At 48.2% G+C, this 13,870-nt stretch overlaps 1 protein-coding gene across 7 annotated transcripts in view; it reads left to right on the forward strand.

Annotated features, from left to right (window-relative positions):
• BICRA (BRD4 interacting chromatin remodeling complex associated protein) overlaps positions 1 to 13,870 on the forward strand; it is an 80,811-nt gene that overhangs the window by 44,818 nt on the left and 22,123 nt on the right. For all 7 annotated transcript variants that reach the window (XM_057712158.1, XM_057712156.1, XM_057712162.1 and 4 more), the window contains one exon: positions 12,332 to 12,432. The gene's annotated coding sequence lies outside the window, so the exon portion shown is untranslated. The remainder of the gene's footprint in view (positions 1 to 12,331; positions 12,433 to 13,870) is intronic.

The raw sequence follows: 13,870 nt of genomic DNA on the forward strand, positions 1-13,870 counted from the left end.
AGTTAAAGCGCCGTGGGGTATGAGTTCGATGGGAATGAATCAGCAGTATATATTAGATCAGGTGTCTTTAAACAGAAACACACATAAAAACAAGGTTATATATTGATCGGTTGATGAAGGTGTTGGGACCAGAGGCTCATAAGAACCTGTATTTCCCCCAGGAGTGATAGTTCCTTATTCTCTAATTCCGTGTTTGTGGCAACTTTATAGAACATAACTACCACGAATAAGAAGAATCGATTGCGTAGGCTTTTTTTTTTAAGCTGTGCTTTACTGGGATACGAATTAGGTGTTATAAAATGCACGGATCTTAAGTGCACAGCGCTCGATGAATTTTGGCAAATATTAGCTAATGTAGCCCTCACCTGGCTCTAGCTACAGACCATTTCCATCATCCCAGATTTCTTCATGGACCTTCCTAGTTAGTACTTGGCCCTCTCCCCCTCCTGCTGCCCCTTAAGGCACCACACCTCTGATTTTTTTTTTTTTTTTTTTCCCATCAGTTTCACTAGAACTTTACTTCAAGGGGATCACACAGTGAATGGTCTTTTGTGTCTGGCTTCCTTTCCTCAGCATGGTGGATTTGAGATTCATCCATGACCTTGCCTGTATCATAGTTTATTCCCTTTCACTATTAAGCTGTATTCAAGTGTGTGGATATAACACAGTTTGTTTCTCTGTCTACCAGTCAACGGACATCTGTGCTGTTTCCAATTTGGGGCTTTTGTGAATAAGGCTGCTATGAAAATTTTTGTACAAATGTTTTTATAGACATAGTTTTCACGTCCATTAAGTCAATACCTTGGCGTGGAATTGCTGGGTCGTAGAGTAGGTGTATGGTTAACCTTAGATAATCCAGTCTTTTAGTTCCCTTCTGGAACAAGACATCTAGTAGGAGGCCATTCCAGGGATATTTGGCAGCTCATTATTGCCAGGCCACTGGGTCTGTCTCTGAGTCTCTTGACTTTCGCCCTCAGGAGTGCAAAATCGCTGCTGTAGCACTGGCCATTGTCAGCATGCTTCACACCATTCTTTCAAGCAGGAAAGAGTAGGAGCAAATAATCTTCCCAGTGTAAGGCTCTGTCTTTTTTACCCAAATGTAAAAATCTTTCCCATGTCCACACTTATTGGCAAAGGAGGCTGAGAAAGGAAGTTTCTGGCAAAGGGGCAAAAGACCTATACTCATGGTGAGTCATCCAGTTGAGAGGGTACATTGCTAAATGGAACCAAATCCACGTTCTGTTTACCAGGATGTCAGACATACTGGCCGTTGGACCCTCCTGAGCCTCGGAGAGGACCCTATGAGGCCACTTTGTCAGGGCCCTCGACACTGGCTAGGAACTGGTGGCTTGTGTTCTATACAAGAGCAAGAGCCCCAGAAGGAAACGTAAAGGGAGAAAAGCTTCTAGAGCAGTGGTTCTCCAAGTGTGGTCCTTAGACAACCAGCATCAGCATCACCTGGGAACTTGTTAGAGGTGCAGATTTTCAGGCCCCCCACCCCCCACCCCCAGCCTGCTGATTCTGAAATCCATTCTTTATTTTAAAAGCCTTGCAGGTGATTCTGGTGCCTGCCCACGTTTAGGAACAAGTGGTCTAAAGCATATGTGGAATGTTGTAGGGGCTTTTCTTTCCCCTTCGCTTCTCTTAGCTCCGTTTTGTCCTGAACTTGAAGCATTCTCTGTTGCCTGATACCGTGGGAGGCCCTGTGTCCTGTCAGTGTAATCTCTGCTTTTGTTCCCTTCACCCCACCCCATTCCCTGTTTCACTCCTTCTCAGAGTTTCCCCTGTTTTTTATACACTAGTATTAAGGAAAAAAATCAGAAACCTTCTCAGGTGCCTGATTCTTTTGACAAGCCTGTGGCTTTATAGCTGCATTTAGAACAGCGGTGAATGGCAAGAAGGGAAAAGAAAGAACATACAAAACATTTCTAGTGTGTAACTACCTGTGTAAACTAGACTTTTAGGAGCTAGACACCGGTTGCTTTATGAGCAATCTGTGTTTTATAGGGCACGCTTTTATGTTGTTAAACTAATTCAGGGATTTTAGAACTCTAAAGGTCACTGAAAATAAAGACGGTGTCGATTTTAATTGCTCTCCAAATAGCTCTTTCTTTCTCTCCCCCCAAAAGGGCGGGAGTGGGTGAGGAATCAACATTTTTTTTTCCCCTGTTTTGCTTTTCTGGCTTTGGAATAGACACAGCATGCCAGTGGCTACAATCCAGGGTCCAGCTTGCCCTTACTGGGCCTTTGCATGGAATTGAAAAAGGTCTCCTTTGGAAGGGTACAGTCCCTTAGAGTCTCCCTTGAGTGAATTAGGAAAAGGAAGTCCTTTCTCCAGGTGGATGTAGCTCTTCTCTGAGTCTAACTGGCGTAAGCAGAGCCTCAGCTGGATTTGAGGCCCCAATTGTACCTATACTGGATTCCTTTGTACAGTGAACAGCCTGTGCAACTGTACATGGTGATTGGTGTATATGTAGCATATACCCAGTACAGATTACATTCATCTATCTTATAAATGTACATCATGTATTAGTTTCCTGTGGCTGCCATAACAACTCCAACAAATGTGGTGGCTTAAAATAACAGAAATTTATTCTCACAGTTCTGGAGGACAGAAGTTCAAAATCAAGGTATTAGCAGGGCCATCAGGGCAGAGTCTGTGCTCTCTCTGAAGACCCTCGGGAAGAATCCTTCTTTGTCTTTTCCTGCTTCTGGTGGCTCCAGGTGGTCCTGGACTTGTGGCCACATCACTCTAATCTCTGCGTCCGTCTTCATGTGACATTTTCTTCTTTGTGTCTTCTCTTCTGTCTGTTAAAAGGTCATTGGTCGTTGGATTTAGGGCTTACCCAGATAATGCAGGATGATCTCCTCTCAAGATCCTTCACTTAGCTACATCTGCAAAGACCCTTTTCTTCCTAAATAAGGAAGGCTACCTTCACAGATTTGGGGTCATGGACATCTTTTCTGGGAGGGCCACCATTCAGTGTACTACAGATAACCTTAGAAATACATCCTAAGAGCAAACCTTCTAGGCATTATGGTATGTTGAGTCCACCGTGGAATGCCTGTCAGGGAATTACCCAGTTTGCCAGTCTGATCCAGGTGTGGGGGAAGTTCACTGACTTCTTTGTGGCGTTTCAGGACAGTGTTAGGGGAAGAGGATCCACATGGGTTACTGGAGGAAGGTGGGGGCCTATAAGGGCACTGCAGGAAGTACACCCATGGAGGTGGGGAGGGGGGAGCTGGCCAAGCTGGCACCACTGCGTAGTTCCCGTGACCTTGGGAGCCTTTTGGCCTGGATTCGAATCCCGGCTCTGCCATCCTCCTAACTAGGTGACCGTGGGCAAGTTGCCTAACCCATTTCTCAGCCTCAGCTTCCTCAGCTATGAAATGGGTATGAGGATAATGGCACCTGCCACATAGGATTGTTGTGAGGATGAAACAAAGTGAGTTGAAGCACTTAGAATAGCACCTGGCACTTGGTAAGTGCTCAGGAAACCTTGGCCATCATGACGAGGAGGATGATGAAGTAGGAGGTGGTGGCGGTCGAATGGGTAAGATTTGGGTGAGTCAGAGGTCAGAGGTGTGAGGTCAAGGTTGGTCCGTAGTCTCTAGAGAGGGCTGTATCAGTTAGCTGCTGCCATATAACAAACAACCCCCAACTTTAGAGGCTGTTCTGGTTACTGTTGCTGTTTAACAAATTACCCCAAAATATAGCAGCTTAAAGGAACAATTGTATTGTGCTCACAGGTTTTATGGGCCGAGAATTTGACATGGAATTTGACATAGTGGATCTCTGCTCCACAATGTCTGGGATATTGGCTGGAAAGACTCACAGGCTGGGGGTGAAGGCTTGTTCATATAACATGTTTGACACCTGGGCTAGGATGATTTGAAGACAGGACCATCAACCAGAGCACATACTCATGGTCTGTCCATGCAGCTAGCTTAGGCTTCCCCAAAGCATGGAGGCCTCAGAGTGGTCAGAATTCTATTAAGGTGGCTTAGGGCTTCCAGGGTAAATGTCCTGGTGGACACAGCAGAAACTGAATTGGCTTTCATGACCTAGCTTCAGAAGTCACATAGTGGCACTTCTGTTGCACTGTCCTCATTGAAGTAGTCACAAACATTCCTCAGTTCAAGGGGACTAGCAAGATTGCACTGTGGAAGATCATGAGAGATTGGAGACATTACTGCAGCCATCTTTGGAAAGCACGATACACCTCAGTGGGTTAAAACTGTGATCCTAATGGTTGGAATGTGGCCTGGGCACTGCTGGTTACTTCTGTCTTACCTGGGTGTCTGTGGTCAGCTAGGTGGCTCTGCTTCTAGGGCTTGGCTGGCTTTGAGCTGGGATGGTGGATGTGATGGGCATGTGTCTATTGTCCTCCAAAAGGCTAGCTCAGACTTCTTCATGTGGCAGCTGGGCAAAGGTAGACTCAGAAATGTACGCCATCACTTCCACCACATTTTGTTGGCCAAGGCAAGTCAGAAGGCCAGCTCAAGTTCAAGGGTTGGATAATAAGTCCCATTCTCTTGATAGGAGGAGCTGTAAAGAGTGGGTCTAGGGAGAAGAGAGTTTCTGGCCACAGTGGTCTGTTTTTCAGATCCCCTTACCATCAGCCCTCTTCCATTTTGCTGGACCTCTCTTAATCAGTGGATTCACAGAGTACAGTCCTTGACCCATGGAAGGCTGTGAGAGTCCTTATGATAGGCTGCAAAGATATCTAGAAATGCCAACTCATTTGTGTCAGATTGTGTTTGACTGCAAATATTGGGAAACCTAACAGTGGCTTAAACTGGAAGGATTAAGACGTCTGGAGGCAGGCAATCCATGAGGAGTTGTTAAGAACCTAGTCTTTTCCTCTCCTCTCATCAGTTGTCCTCTGCAGGTAGGCTTAGCCTCTGATTTATTGCCTCATGGTTGCAAAATGGCTGCCACAGCTCCAGTCTTCTCAACTGTATTCAAAGCTGGAAGCAGGAAGCAAAAGACTTTCTCCCTAGAGAAGCTCTGTCTTTATATTCTGGAAGTAAAACTTTCCCAAATTCTCTCAGTCTTCCCCAAAAGACTCATTGAGCAAAACCCAACGCTATACACTTTGGCTTTTACCTATTTGCAAAACTGTGGCTACCCTAGCTGCGAGGAAGCCTGGGAAAGTGAATGGCTGATAAAGGGGATAGCAGTGCCACTGGCCTTGTCCAATTATTTTAAAGCTGTTTCAGCCACAGCCCACAGTAGGACATGTATACACAGACATATGTAATTGAAACAGGCTGATCCTTTTGCTTACCTTGTGTGATGCCTTTTAATATTTTCTATTCTATCCCATTCCATTTGACTCTATACTCTTTAACTTAAAAAAAAAATTCCTGGTCGCAACCTGCTAATTTGATTTCACAACCCTCAAAGGCGTGACCCATAGTTTGAAAAAGACCGACTGACTCAAAACAGCCTTTGTTTACATCTTGGATTTGGCAAGGGTTACCCCAGGCAGCATCGGGCTTCTCTGAGCAAGACGAGGAGGGGTGGGGAAATGGTGTTTGGAAAAGCAACAGCTAGACTTTGCCACATCCTCTTCTCCGCCTGTCACTTCCCATCAGCAGATGATAGAGTTCTGTCGACTTTCATTTTTAGGACTTGCAAATAACCTGAAGGTTACTAACATTCCTATCGGGAAATTAAAATTAGCCTATTTCTGGAGCTTTGCAGGGACTTTTAATTCTGTATCCTGCTCGGCATCCTGGCTTCTGCACAACTCCTGATGACAGCGCAAAACTCCGATGGCATTCCAAGTGCCGGAGGAATTCACACGATTTTCTGGAAGGACACTTTGTCATTGTTGCGTCATGGCTGTTCTCTTGAGCTGGTTGTGGTTTTGCAGGCCCGGCTTTTCCTACTTTTTATAGCCCGGCAGTGGAGAATGAGGTCCTTCGGAATCACAGGGTCTGAGTTCAGATTCTGGCCCCAGAGTGTGGTTTGAGGCAAGTGTCGTGAACCTTGGGAGCCTCAGTTTCCTGTGCTGTGAAATGGGAAACATTTCTCCCACCTCCCCGGGGACTGGGAAGAATTGATAGGTATGGCGTTAGCACAAGGCCTGATACTCAGGAAACACTGGGGCGGGGTGGGCTCCTCCAAGATGCATCAGTCAGCTTTGGCTGAGTGATCTGCAGTAACAAGTGAGCCCCAGATCTCAGTGGCTGACAACCGCAAAGGCTCCTCTCTCGCTCGTGTGTTCGAGCATCGTGGGTTGGCTATGGCTCTGTCTGCGTGTCCGTGTCGTGCTGGGACTTGGGCGGAACGATGCGATGGCTTTTAAAGCTTATGCTCTGAAGGGGTGCAAGATGTCCACTCCAGTACGGGTAATTTGGGGTTGCAGCTTTGCATGCTAATCCCCCCCCCACCCCCGCCGCCTCCCCCAGTCACTTTTTCAAAAGCTTTTTGGGTGTGTGTGTGTAGAGAAAGAAGGGTATCTGGTGTCATCCCTGGTTGAGAACCACGAGTCATGATCCTCCCCAAGGTCAAGGACTGGGTCTGCTTTTGTTCATTATGGTATTCTCAGCTCTCCCCTACGCTGGACACAGAGTCGGTGGTTGCTCAATGCCCTTCTCACCAGGCTGCTGTCTGAACGAATGAATGCATGTGTTTAACCCTGTGTGCAAATTCATTCGTTCATCCCACAAATATTTGGTGAGCTCCTACCATGTGCCTCTGGGCGTCCCACAGGAAACAGAACAGAGAAAACTCCCTGCCCTTGGTGGGGCTGACATTTTGGTGGGGGAGACAGGCAGTGAACAATCAGAGAGATGAATGATTTTTGATATTCAAGTATTTTCAAAGTAAAAATTTTTCATTATGGAAGATTGCAAATGTGCATAAAATAGAGAGAATAGTAAAACATGGACCCCCATCCACCAACTCTTTACCAATTTTCAGTTTTCCGCCACTCTGACAGACCAGCACTGTCCAAGAGGGCTTTCTGCCACCCCAGGAATGTTCTAGATCTGTGGTGTCCCACGTGGTAGCCACCAGCCACATGTGGCTGTCAAGCCCCCAAAATGTGGCCAGCATGACTGCAAACTAAATGTTTAATTTCCTTTACACGTTTAAAAAATATTTATTTATTTATTTATTATTGGCTGTGTTGGGTCTTTGTTGCTGTGGGGGCTTTCTCTGGTTTTGGTGAGCAGGGGCTACTCTTCGTTGCAGTGCGCAGGCTTCTTATTGCAGTGGCTTCTTTTCTTGCAGAGCATGGGCTCTAGGCATCACTAGTTGAGTACGTGCGCTCAGCAGGTGTGGCTCGCGGGCCCCAGAGCGCGGGCTCAGTGGTTATGGCACAAGTGCTTAGTTGCTCCGCAGCATGTGGGATCTTCCCGGCCCAGGGATCAAACCCATGTCCCCTGCATGGGCAGGCGGATTCTTACCCACCGCGCTACCAGGGAAGCCCTTCTTTACACTTTTAGTGTAAATCTTTTTTATTTAAAACTTTCATATTCCTCATGATCCCCTTTTTTTCTTCCATTTGTTTATTGTGGTAAAATACACATAACAAAACTTACCATCTCAGCCATTTCAAAGTGTGCGGTTCAACAACATGAAGTGCGTTCGTGTGGTTGTGCAACCATCACCCCAGTCCTTCTCCAGAACTTGTCGCATCTTGCAGAACTGAAACTCTGCACCCACTGAACAATAGCTCCCCGTTTCTCCTGCCCCGCCCCCAGTCCCTGGCAACTGCCATTCTACTTCCTGTCCCTCCATCATAAGTGGAATCACATGGTATCTTTGTCGTTTTGTCACTGGCATACTTCACTTCGTGTGAGGCCGTCCAGCGCCTGTGTCAGAATTTCCTCCCTGAATGATATTCCATTGTAAATAGATGCCATGTTGGGCTTATCCATTCATCTGTTGATGGACACTTGGGTGGTTTCTACCTTTTGGCTCTTGCGAATAGTGCTGCTGTGAACATGGGTGTGTAAGTATGTCTTCAAGACCCTGCTTTTTCAGTTCTTGTGTGTATATATCCAGAAGTGGGCTTGCTGGGTCATATGCTAATTCTATTTTTAATTTTTTGAGGAACCACCAAAGTGTTTTCCACAGCAGCTGCACCATGTTATGTTCCCACCAACAGGGCACGAGGGTTCCAGTATCTCCACATCCTCGGCAACACTGGCTCTTTTTTTGGGTTTTCTGATAGTAGCCATTCTGCTGGGGATGAGGGGGCACCTGTGGTTTCCATTGCATTTCCCTGATGATTGGTAGTGTTGGTCATCTTTTCCTGTGCTTGTGGCCACTTGTATATCTTCTTTGGACAAACATCTACTCAAGTCCTTTGCTCTCCTTTCATTTCATTGCTTGAACTTAAATGTGCGTAGTCACACGTGGCTAGTGGCTTCCGTATTGGACAGCACAGGTCAATATGTCCCTGAACTCCCACAGTGGGATTGTTTTGCAGTAAGTCACAGACATTTTATCATTTCACCCCTACATATTTTAGGATGTATTTCTAAAAGGTAAGGACTCTAAAGGAAAGGGAAAAAAAACAATAATGCCATTGTTATACCTAGAATCTTAATCACACTTTCTTAGTATCATCAGATATCCAGAGAGCGTTCACATTCTGTCTTTCCAGACTTAGTGGGTCCACTTGTGTCCTTCAAGGCTCCCTCTGCCTACTGGGTTGAGAGCTGCAGGATCCTGGGTGGCCCTGTGCATGGTGGGGGGGCATGTGTCACCGGCCGTTTTAGCCTCGTTTATCTGACCTGAGAAATGGGGTAACAGCAGGGGTTTGGAAGGTCCCAAGGAGACTTGGTACCTGGCAGTTTAAGTAGGGCCACCTGCATAACCAAATGATATGTAAACCCTTCCATATGGTAACTCCATTTTTAGTTTTTTAAGGAACCTCCATACTATTTTCCATAGTGGCTGCGCCAACTTACGTGCCCACCAACAGCGTAGGAGGGTTCCCTTTTCTCCATACCCTCTCCAGCATCTGTTATTTGTAGACTTTTTAAATGATGGCCATTTTGACCGGTGTGAGGTGGTACCTCATGAGAATTTTGATTTGCATTTCTCTGATAATTAGCGATGTTGAGCATCTTTTCATATGCCTGTTGGCCATCTGTATGTCTTCTTTGGAGAAATGACTATTTAGGTCTTCTGCCCACTTTCTGATTGGGTTGTTTTTTGTTATTGAGTGGTATAAGCTGTTTATATATTTTGAAAATGAAGCCCTTGTTGGTCACATCATTGGCAAAATATTTTCTCCTAGTCCATAGGTTGTCTTTTCCTTTTGTTTATGGTTTCCTTTGCTGTGCAAAAGTTTGTAAGTTTGATTAGGTCCCATTTGTTTATTTTTTGCTTTTATTTCTGTTGCTTTGGGTATAAGCCCTTCCAAAATGTGCTCAAGGGCCAAATGTGGCAACTGGCACCAGGTGGGAAGGCTGAGGCCTGGGAGCTTTTGTCCAACCTGACTGTGCTGTAGCCAGAAAGCTTTGGGAGTTGCCACACTAGATAAGATTCACAATGGCAGCTAAAATGATACGTTGCTACACCTGAGGACTGAAGGCCTGCGAGCCTCTCCACTGCCATGTGCGAAAACAAGCACTATGATTATGCCCACTTTACAGATGAGGACACTGAAGCCCAGAGAGGTGAAGGCACTTGTCCCAGGTCGCCCAGCGCATGTATGGGGAAGTGGGGATTTGAACTGCTAACTCCAACCCCAGAACCGTCACCCCAGGCTGGGCCTCTTGGCATCAACCTAATAGACGATATAGATGCCAACCCTGGCACCTGAATGGGGGACCCATTCTCTGAGGAACCCCAGACCTGCTGATCATTGATGAATTCTTTTCTTTTTATTTAAAAAAAATTTTTTTTTAATGTGAGTGGCAACTGATTTTTTTTAAAATTTTATTTATTTATTTATTGGTTGCATTAGACTTTCATTGCTGTGCGTGGGCTTTCTTTGGTAATGTCGCACAGGGGGTACTCTTCATTGCGATGCACGGGCTTCTCATTGTGATGGCTTCTCTTATTGCGGAGCATGGGCTCTAGGCACGTGGGCTCCAGTAGTTACAGCACTTGGGCTCAGTAGCTGTGGCTCGAGGCCTCTAGAGCACAAGCTCAGTCATTGTGGCGCACGGGCTTAGTTGCTCCGAGGTTGGGATCTTCCCCAACCAGGGATCTAACCCATGTCTCCTGCATTGGCAGGTGGATTCTTAACCACTGCGCCAGCAGGGAAGTCGTTTTCTTTTTACTATGGAAACTTTCAGAAGTGTGCAAAGTGACTAGAACAGTGTGACGAAGCCCCCGGTAGCCATCATCCAGCTTTAACAGTCAGCAACATTCACCATGTCCGTTAGCTCTGGCCCTGCCCACCACCGCTCCATGCTCATGATTTCTTTTGTACAGTCTTTTAAAGGTAAAATTAACATGCGCTGCATTGACACGTGTTGACATACACAAGTCTGGGCTGTGAATTTTTAAACCCCCGTGTAACCCACGCGCCATCATTGTGCAGAACCTTGCCCTCTCCCCGGAAAGTCCCCCTCGTCCATTGCTCTGCTGTTCCCATCAGAATGAAAACACACAGGTAAATTCTCTCAGGCTGTAGCCTTCCGCTGGACATTCACCCGCAGAACCCATTTGGAGAGCCCTGTTCAGGAAACACCCGCCTGCTGGCTCTAGTTCTGGTCTGAGGTTTGCAGAACTTGGGCCACACCCGAAGCTTGGGGCAGGGAGGAGGGGAGAACCCACGTGGAGCTGGGATCACCTCCAGGCCAGGGCAGTGCACCTAGGATCTAGATGGGCCAGAATCCCGTGTCCCAGGGTCTTGTGACAGATGCTTTCTAGATCTTTCCAGGGCCTGGGGCTCTCCATAAAAAGGAGAAGCAGCTCCCATTCCTCCTCTCTCTCTTCCATCCACTTGCTTTATCGCTTTCTTGGATCTGAGCTATTGCAAGCATTCACAAAATGCTAACAAAGGCTGTCACCCAGCTTCGCCTTATCTTGAGCTGTGGCCATGTTTGCGTCACATTTTGAAGAGAAACAACATGAAGAGAGGACTGTCTGTGGGATAGTGGTTAAGGGCGGGGACTCTGGAGTCAGCCGGCCTTGGCTCAGACCCCAGCCTGGCCACGACCCCTGGAGGGGTCTCGGGCATGTGACTCACTGTTTGGAGCCTCACCTTCCTCATCTGCACAGTGGGGCTGAGAAGGGCACCTGCAGGACTTCCCCGGTGGTCCAGACTCCGCGCTTCCACTGCACGGGGCGCAGGTTCGACCCCTGGTCAGGGAACTAAAGATCCCGCTTGCTGCATGGTGCAGCCAAAAAAAAAAAAGACCTGCCTCAGTAGGGATTCAGAGACGGTAAAACAGGCCGATATGCGCAGAGTACCTAAAACCTGCAGCCGTCACCACCACCACCACCACCATTCTTGTCATCAGGCCTGTCCTCGTTATTCGTGGATTCCTTATTTGCGAATCCACCTCCTCGCTGACATCCGTAACCCCCAAACCGATACTCACGGGTGCTTTCCTGGTCACTCGTGGACACATGCAGAGCCGTGAGACGTCTGAGTCGTCCGAAGCACGTGCTCCCAGCTGAGGTTGCACGCAGTGACCCTCTGCCTTCTCCATTCAGCTCGAGTGCGGTAAACAAGCATCCTCTTTAGTGCCCGTTGTTTTGCACTTCTGTGCTTTTTGTTGGTGGTTTTGCTGTTAAAGATGGCCCCTCCCGTGTAGGGCTGAAGGGCCACCCAGTGTTTGTAATTGCAAGAGGGCTGCGATGTGCTTTATGGAGAAGTTACGTGTGTGAGATGAGCTGCCCTCAGGCACGAGTTACAAGCACTGTTGGCTGTGAGCTCAGTGTGAGTGAATCAACGATTTACGTTATACAAGGTGTCTCTAAACAGAAACACACAGACGCCAAGGTGACGTGTTGATGAGTTGATGAGAATGGGACCAGAGGCTGGCAGGAAGCTAACCCTGTGTTTCCCTAGGGCCGGCGGCTCCATGGCCATAACCGTGAATTCATGGTGACCTTATTAAACATAAGCACCTCAGATGAGGAGACCCGATTGTATTTTGCTAGATTGAAGCGCCGATGGATTATATCATATAATGTTATATGCTTTTGCATGATATGTGTGTGTGTGTGTATACACTATATGTAGATATAGTGCAGTATGTCTGCAGATATATATGTGATAATGTACAGTGCTGTTTCCTGTGGTTTTTAAACTTGTATTTGACTTCTCCTCTCTCTGGCTACATGTTTCTCCTTTTCACTGACTGTCTCACTCACAGCCTCTTTCTCCTTCTCTCTCCACAGCTGGCCCCCGAAAGGACACTCCCCAAGTCCCCAGCTGGGGGCCCCGCGTAGACCTGGAGTGGACGCGCCCTCCTTCCCTTCATGATTCGTTTGTAGCACAGGTAACCAGCCAAGCCTCCTGCTTGTTCCCCCAGGGGCTGTGGTCCCCTGTCCACCTCCCCAGAAGGACATTCCTTGTTGGCAAAACCTGATTTAGCCACATCCTTCAGCCCCATCCTCTCCAGCCTGGGCCCTCAGGGTCATGCGGGCCATCCCCCTGCCTCCATGCCATCTGCAGGCAGGATCTGGGGTGGGGGCGGGGATACGAAGCTGGAGAGAGTGTGTTGTCACCACCGCCCGACGCAGCAAGAGCCTTGAAAGGGCCTCTCTGGGGACAGTTGCTGGGGCCAGCTCTAGAGGGGATGGTGATTGGTGTGTGAGGCTCTGGGGCTGCGTGTTTCTGTTCTAGGCTGGGCTTGTTAACCCAGGGTCCATGAAGTGTGTACGTGTGTGTGTGTATGTGTGTGTGTCCTGTGAACCCTGGGGAAGAACATGTAACATTTCTGGCCTACATACATGGTACTGGCAAGAGGGTCTTTGCTTTCATCAGACTCTCCAAGGTACTGTTCAGAGAAGACCCTGAACTAACCACGTGGGGTCGCTCCCCAAGATTCTTTATGTCACAGCGCTGTGGAGGGCCGTGGGGGTTGGGGTGGTGATTGGGAAGTTCAGAGAATGCTCTCGGGGGTGAGGGGTTGTGACCCAGCTGAGGGCACAGGTGAGATTTTGTGTGTGTGTTTTGAGGGGGCGGGGAGTCCACCAAGTCACGACGTCCTCAGCGAGGTCAGGACCAGCCCCGTCCCCGTCCCGAAGTGAAAAAAAAAGAGGGTAAGGACTCCGTGGCCCTGAGCTGGAATTGTGTGTGGTTTCTCACCGTGTCCAGCCTGCGTGGTTGGGAGGGAAGGCTGTGTGGGCTGATGCAAGGATGAGCAGATGGAAGGGGGGGTCAATTTGTGTGTTTGGGAAGGTGGATCGTGAGGTGGACGTTTGGAAAGATGGGCGCATGGAAGCTTGGTGGGATGTTTGGAGCCATGGAGGTTAGGTGGGAGAGGGGCGGTTGAGCAAGTGCAGAGACATTCAGTTTTCTCATTTGTGAAATGGGACACACAGCATCCCTCCCCCATGGGGGCTGAACAAGCTAACATTTGTGAAACGCTTGGGACAGTGCCTGGCGCGTGGTCAGCACGGGACAAATGTTAGCCGTCCTCATCCTCATCATTCTGCAGGCTCAGCCCGGCTCTGGTGGCTCCTCTGACTCAGAGCACCCACCCTCCTGGTCCCTCTCCCTCTCTCTTCCCTTCCTTGAGAACCGCGCTACGTGTTGTCTTCCAGGGAGACCCAGAACCTGGGCCCCTTCATGCCGCCTCCCCTCCCTCCCTCCTTCACCCGGTCACATGTAGGACAGTGTGATGGTGCAGAGCACAGGCTCGGGGCCAGACTTCAGGGTTCGGGCCTGGCTCTGCCACCTGCTAGCTGGGAGTTGGAGAACCATGGCCTCTG

This window comes from Hippopotamus amphibius, chromosome 16, assembly GCF_030028045.1.
Source record: "Hippopotamus amphibius kiboko isolate mHipAmp2 chromosome 16, mHipAmp2.hap2, whole genome shotgun sequence".
NCBI lineage: Eukaryota > Metazoa > Chordata > Mammalia > Artiodactyla > Hippopotamidae > Hippopotamus > Hippopotamus amphibius.